Source organism: Macrobrachium nipponense, chromosome 16 (genome assembly GCF_015104395.2).
Source record: "Macrobrachium nipponense isolate FS-2020 chromosome 16, ASM1510439v2, whole genome shotgun sequence".
NCBI classification, from domain to species: Eukaryota; Metazoa; Arthropoda; class Malacostraca; order Decapoda; family Palaemonidae; genus Macrobrachium; species Macrobrachium nipponense.
Window position 1 is genome coordinate 36,223,216 of NC_087209.1, and position 7,568 is coordinate 36,230,783.

The window sequence follows — 7,568 nt, forward strand, 5'->3', positions numbered from 1 at the left end:
CATTCATGCGTCTCATCCAATCCCACCAACACATTGCGTGCCCGTCAGTGCTTGGTAAGGTTCCCTCCTGGTATTTTGATTCTGAGGAATCGTACACCTTTGGATTCGGGAACTGATTCACTTGCCCCTGGGCTTGTGTTTTAGGAGCTGTACTCCCATCACCTGTCTAAAGGTTTGCCACTAGACAGGTGCAGCGTCAGCAGCTCATTCGTGAGTTGTTCAGAGTGCTCATACTTCTGTTGACATGTGAGCATCCAGAACTATTGATGGACCATCCCAGTTCAGGCACAGGATGAAAAACGGGGTGAAGCATTCACATGGTTCGCCCCTTCCTACCAGCATGTGGAGCACTCCTTGAGAGCTCGTCAACTGTTTGGTAGGTTCCCACCTGGTCTTCCAATTCCGAGGATTTGGGCTGATTCCAATTCTGTCTCTTATGGGGTCTCATGTTTTGGGAGCCTCGAGTGCATATTCTCTTAATCGCACTCTTGATCCAGTCTTACCTGCCTGCATATAACACTGATTTTATGTCAGTTCCTCATCAACCTCTACACAAGTTGAAAGGGATCTCTCTAAATGATCGTCCAATGAGATTTGGGGCCTCGCTGAGCACTTGAATTACTAGGAATTTCTGGCACTCTCAAGTGTTTGGTTTTCTGTGATTTCCAAACACTCGGGTGAGACAGGCATTCCTGATAATTGTTGTCACAAGCGTCTGGAGTCTCACCGAGCGCTTGATTTCCTAGGATTTTCAAGTGCTCATCGTGTGCTGGCACTCGCCGATTGCTTGGTTTCTTGCAATCTCCAAGCACTCAGGTGGGATAAGTTTTCCTGATGATCATCTCTACAAGAATCGGGAATCTTGCCGAGCACATGAATTCATCAGAAATTTTGTTTCGTCAAGAATTCTGGCGCTTGCCGAGCACTTGTTATCATAAGTGCTCAGTGATGACGAGACAAGCCTCTTCTTCTTGGGGCTTTGCCCTCAAAAGAGAATAGTGAGGTTGGGAAAAAGTGACAGTTCTTTGCTGATGATTACCACTCTTAATTATGTGGTCGTGACCTGCTCAGCTCACTTGACTCTGCTCAGCCTCTCTGGGTCAGCTGAGTTGAGTGCTTGGCTCTACCGAGCGAACTCTCTGCTCTTGTTCAGGATGGTTCTTTGCTATAACATAGCACCCTATTTTCTGGTGTCATCAGATATTCAAGTTCCTCCTCCCCTTCTCCTCCTAAACATAGTTGGTCTAAGAAGGTAGACTCTCTGCCCCTACAAAGCTCTACCAGTGGGACTTGAAGGGTCTGCCTCCTTTCACAAAGGAAGCAATCAAATCTGTACACTATCCTAATCCATCAGGGCTAGGAACACTTACGCTTACCCTTGGGTATAATGTTTTGGGAAGCTATAAGAGCACAGACTTTGGTTTTCACTCCTACCACTGGGTCTAAATATTCCGTCTCGAGAACTAGTACTGCATCGGGGAGAGCTCGTTCACGAGACACACTGAGTGTACAAGCCTCTATGGGAGATTGTGCATCCAAAATTCGGTGCCAAAGAGACAGCTCTTATACAGTCAACCTCCTGTACTATTCGTATTCTCAGGATTCACGGACTCGCCTATTCGCGGATTTTTCTTTGGACCATATCTACCAACTATACACAGAAAATTTGCCTATTCACTGGTTTTTCCTTCGATAAAAATTCACTAATTAGTGTATTTTGACTATATACATTTTTATTAAACATAAATGATTTACTAATTTCGAAATATTAATATTGATTAATAATAATATACTAGTAAGTTTAATAAGATTAAATGATATCAAATAAAATAATTTCTCTCTCTCTCTCTCTCTCTCTCTCTCTTATAGAGATGTATGCTTTTTGTATGATAAATAAATGATTTACCTACTAATTTTCAAATATTAATATTAATGTAAACAACAATAATATCAATTCATTAAAGAAAATACTATAGTGAATTAGTAAGATTTTAGTTTACAAAGGAAAAAATTATGTAAGAATGAACGAAAATCCATTATACCCTGCATCTCTCTTTTTAGATCCAGGAACTAAGCTGAGGTCCAGAGCTGTCAAATATGTCAAGTATGTGTTGCTGTGTTGTCGACTAAAGTTCATGTAATTTCTCTCTCTCTTTTACTAAGATGAGAGAATTTTTATGGTACATGTATATATAATATGTTTATTAATATTTTCAAATAATAGTAATAATAATAATATAACTGTAATTACAAAATTCATGTGATAGTATTTTAAACTCTCTCTCTCTCCACAGGATACATTTGTCATGGTAACTCTCTCCCTTTGTTTTGGCTGGAAGTGTTAGAAGTGTATGTATATATCTTTAAGGGTACTACTACATTTTATGATAAAATAACAATTTATAGTACTAATTTTAAATAATATTAAGTTTAATGAGATTAAACAATAACAATAAAATTTCTTTCTCTCTCTTACGTATATTTACTTTTTTGTAGTATGGTAAATAAAGGATTTACCAAATGACTAATTTTCAAATATTAATAATAAGATTAATAAAAGAAATAGGGATTCTCAGTCTTTTATCTACTTCGAGAAAGGAGGGCAGGGAGTAAATGACAGTTTGATATAATGTATTGGCAGAGAGGAAGGAGTTATTCTCTCTCTCTCTCTCTCCTCTCTCTCTCTCGCTCTCTCTCTCTCATCTCTCTCTCTCTCTCTTCTCTCTTTATCAATTCCTTATGTTCCTCAGAATTAATTCATAATGCCACTCAGATGGTCAGATATATGATGTTTCTCTCAGATTTTAATAACATAATCTCAAAGGGTAATACAGTAATAGGATAGTAATTCAAAGTATACTATTTGAAGTAGGATGTTATTTAAAATATACATTTGGTATTTGATATATGTATTGGCGGAGAGGAAGGAGTTAAGGAGGTATTCTCTCTCTCTCTCTCTCTCTCTCTCTGTTATTGGCTGTACATGTATATTTTTTATGGTAAAATGTTAACGATGATTTTGAAATGATATTAATAATATAATCTCAATGATATTAACAATATAATCTCAAAGAGTAATCCAGTAATAGGGTAGTAATTTAAGGTATATTTGAAGTAGGATGTATCTGGACTCAAAGATGGTCATATTATATGATGGTTTTGCTCTCTGATTTTAATAACATAATCTCAAAGGGTAATACAGTAATAGGATAGTAATTCAAAGTATACTATTTGAAGTAGGATGTTGTTTAAAATACACATTTGGTATTTGATATATGTATTGGGCAGAGAGGAAGGAGTTAAGGAGGTATTCTCTCTCTCTCTCTCTCTCTCTCTCTCTCTCTCTCTCTCTCTGTTATTGGCTGTACATATATATTTTTTATGGTAAAATGTTAACGATGATTTTGAAATGATATTAATAATATAATCTCAATGATATTAACAATATAATCTCAAAGAGTAATCCAGTAATAGGGTAGTAATTTAAGGTATATTTGAAGTAGGATGTTATTTAAGGTATACATTTGGTATTTGAACTTTCAAGATAGGCAGTTATAAGCGGTTTTTAGAGGGGGGCTGTTAGTATTCACGGAAGGGTCAGGTACACATCCCCCCCGAATGCGGGGGTCCACTGTATTCCAATCAGTCAGAGGCAGGGCACTCCTCGTTCTTTCGACCAGGAGTAACCCAGGTGTACTGAACTCCAGTCAGTTCTAGTCACTTAGATTCCTCCCTCCAACCAACGAGTCTTCTTATTGTAAAGGACTGAGGGTTTGTATATTGTGTAGGAACAAATCACAATTTTTGAAAGTAAATTGGATTTTTCCTAACTATACAAACCTGAGGTGCTTTACACTAATGTCCACCTCAGTCCACCCCTCAATCTGAAACCTAAGCCGAAAGGCAAAGTGGAATGTTTACATCCAGGCAGGCAGGTCTCTCTGCCTATTGGATGGTAGTTACTGCCTAACAACCTTATTCAAAAGTTTTAATGGGCGTGTTCCAGCTTCACTGTAAGCATATTCCTGTTGTAAAGGACCTCAGGTTTGTATAGTTAGGAAAAATAGAATTTACTTTCAAAAATTGTTATTTTGGAAATCCTGGAAGACCTGAGAGTGGATGGTGAGGATATGAAGATGTACACTGAGTCTGAGGTGGAAAGAGGAAGAACATAAGTATGAGGACACGTTGGCGAGTGAGGAGATAGGTGTGATGCAAGCCTTGTTGGAGGAGTGTAAGAGAGACTATGTGGAAAGAGGAAGAATGAATGTGCAAGTAAATGTGGGAAATAATAGTAAAAGGGGCTGGAGCAGAGGATGAGAAAGGTTTGGGAGTGCGGGTAGAGTGATGAGAATATATGATGGGAAAGCAGATGGGAATTAATAGTAGTAATGAGTGTTACATGTGTAGAAGGATTGGACATGTGAAAGCAGACTGCAGATGGGCCAATGGTGAGTGTTTCGGCTGTGGAAAGAGAGGGTATATGTTGGTGGACTGCCCAGAAGGAAAAGAGTTGAAGTGTTTTGGCTGCAGAAAGGTGGGACATCAAGTGAGAGACTACCAGAGTGGACAGAGAGTAGGAGGAAGTGGGAGTCATCATGAAAACTGTGAATGATCGGGCATTTTGCCAGGGCATGTATGAACCTTTGGAGCAAGTGTGAAGGATGTGGAATGGAGGGTCACGTGAGGGAAGTCTGCTGTAGCAAACCCCAATCCCAGGGAGACTAAGTGTGAAGGAGGTTTACCATGGTGAACCCTCTGGTATGGAAAGGATAGATGTATTGCATGTGAGAACGGTTTGTGAATGGGAATGTCTGTTTTGGGGAATAAATGGATTGTTGTTTGTGTGTTAAGGTTAAATGCAGTGGAGTGTTACTGAAAGCATTGATTCATAGTGGCTGTAGCGGAAATGTGGTCTTCACAAAGGCATATGAGAAAATAAAATAAAGTGAAGGAAAGAGGGAGAAATGTGCTGGGATGAAACGGGGATTGGAGGATTGGAAGTAAGGGTGTGGGTGTGTGCAAGGTTTGTGGACTCAGTTATGGATGCAGGAGTAAGGTTGGAGGAGGACAATTTTTATGTTGTGAATAGAGTGAATGAGAGGTATGATATGTTGCTGGGGTATGCATTTTTGAAGAAAAACAGGATAAAAGTGTACCTGGAACAAGAAATAATGAGATACAAATGGGGAGTGAAGCAAGTGTGAAGTTGTATGTGGAGAAGGATGGACAAATAAGTTTGAAGATGGTTTCTAGAGTGGAGGTATGCGATGGAGGACGTACAATTGCCAAGAGATGTGGGGAGTGTATGGAGTGTGAAAATTTGGGTGATAGACTGGAGATTAAAGAAGTATGGTCGATATGAGTACATGGGGTCCCCAGTTAACAGGAGGGGAGGGGTATTGTTCTCGGCCAAGGGCCGTTAACCGGAAATTTGCAATAATAGGACTAATACCCCGCTTAATGGCATCTTTAACCGGAGATCGGTACCACTAATAACCCAATAAATGATGCTGATAACTGGAGATCGGTGATGCTAACCGGAGATTGGCGTTGCAAACCAGAAATTGATGCTAAAATTCCAATTAACAGCATTGCTAGACAAGCACCATAAAACCAGATTGCCATTAATCAATGCTGCCAGTAAGCAGGGACTGCCTGAAATGATAGACAGTTAGGGGGATACAGTGTGATGGCCGAATGGGGAAAGTCAGAAAAGTGGAATAAAGAAAAAGCTTAGGGAAAAGATGAGATTGAATTAGAAGTTGAGCAAGAAAGAGAAAGAGCAGGTGTATGAGTTGTTGTGGGAAAGAAAGGGAAAGAATGGGTATGTTGAGTCAAGGTGATGAAGACTTTGGAAAGGTACAGGTGCTTGGAAGTGTGAACGAACTCAGGGCAGAGGTGATTGAGGATATTTGCAAGAGGCCTGGATATTTGGGAGTGTCAAATGAGGAGCAGTATTGGAAGAGTCTGAGAGCTATGATGTGCCCTGGAATAGCACCATTTCATGTTTTGATGGCAGTGAGTAAGCAGTGTAAGGTGACTGTGACCGCACATGTTGGGGGTGAAAAACCTGTAGTATATCAGCATGAGGGAGTGAAACAGATTGAAAGTGAGTTACATCTGCAGTGTTTGAGTGGGGTACACTATAACTGGGTTGTAGAGAAAAAGAGCTGTAAAAGAAAGTATAAGAAGGGGAGAAAGCATTGAAGAGAGAATGTCTGAGTTGTTGGAAGTGGAAAATGATAGTGAGGAGGTAAGTGAAGGATGTTTGGTTGATGGAAGAGACAAGTGGCAGTGTGTATACAAGAGGGGGAATACAATGGTTGTGGGAGTAGATATCAGTAGAGGGTAGTACTGTGGTTTGGTTGACATGGGAGCACAAATATCATTGGTGAATGCAAGTGTGATTGGGGATGAGAGAGTGAATTGGAACACAAAAAGGAGAGCAGTGAATGTGTCAATAAGAGGTGTAGCAGGAAGATTGGTTGGATGGGAAGAAGTGAGGTTTGAGAGGTATAGTGGGAAGATTGGTTGAGGTGGAAGCATGTATTGTGGTACTTGGAGATGAGCAAATGCTCTGTTGTTTCTTGTTTGGGATGAATTTCTTGAGGATACATTGGTTGGTAGTGGACATTGAGAAAGTTCTGTTATCATTCAAAGGAACCAAGTGAGGGGGAGAATATCATGAATTTGGATAAGAGTGAGAACGAATTGACAAGAATGGAGGATGTTGGGAAGATGCAGTGGAAGTGTTTAATAATGAGTGAATTAAAGTGGTGTGTTGGAGAGGGAATACCTTGGAGAAGATGGCCTTTGATGTTAAGTAAATGGATACAGTTTGCCGAGTGTATTGGTACATGAGATATAAGGACATTTGGGGAAGTTTAAATTAGTTGTGTGTATGAAAGAGGAAAATTTGTACAGATGTGGCAGTTACGAGTGAAGAATGTCAGAAGGGAAAATAGAGTTCATGCTAGCCCACCTGTTTTGAGGTTGAGTATGAAAGAACCATTTTAGTTAGTGGCAACTGATTGTGTAACTTTGCTGGTAACAGTAAGAAGAAATGTAGGAGTGGTTGTTATGGTAAATCACAAGAGAAAGGTTGTAAGTTGTGCAGCAGTGAAAAATAAAATTAGTGAGAATGTTACAAGAGTGGTCAGTATGATCTTGTTGCTTGCATGTGTGAGGAAGCTAGTAAGAATGTTAAATGATAATGGACCAGAGTGTGTTGGCAGACTTTTTGAACAAATGTTGAGAGAGTAGGGCGTTGAGCATGTAGTATCAACTCCATATTTGCCGAGTGTGAATGCATTGGCTGAATGAACTTTAAGACTCTGAGATGTCAAGAATGTTGGCTAATAAAAAAATGAATGGGATTTGTTGTTAGGAAGAGTTGTAGCAATGTACAACAGATCAGTACATAAATGTAATGGTATACCTGAAAGTGAATATGTGATGAAATATGAGAGGTATGTCAGGGCAAGGTTGGATTTGAATGAAGAAGAGTGGGATGTGTGAAGGCAGAACAAAAGGTTTGAGAGTTTCAGAGTGGGAGATAAGGTGTT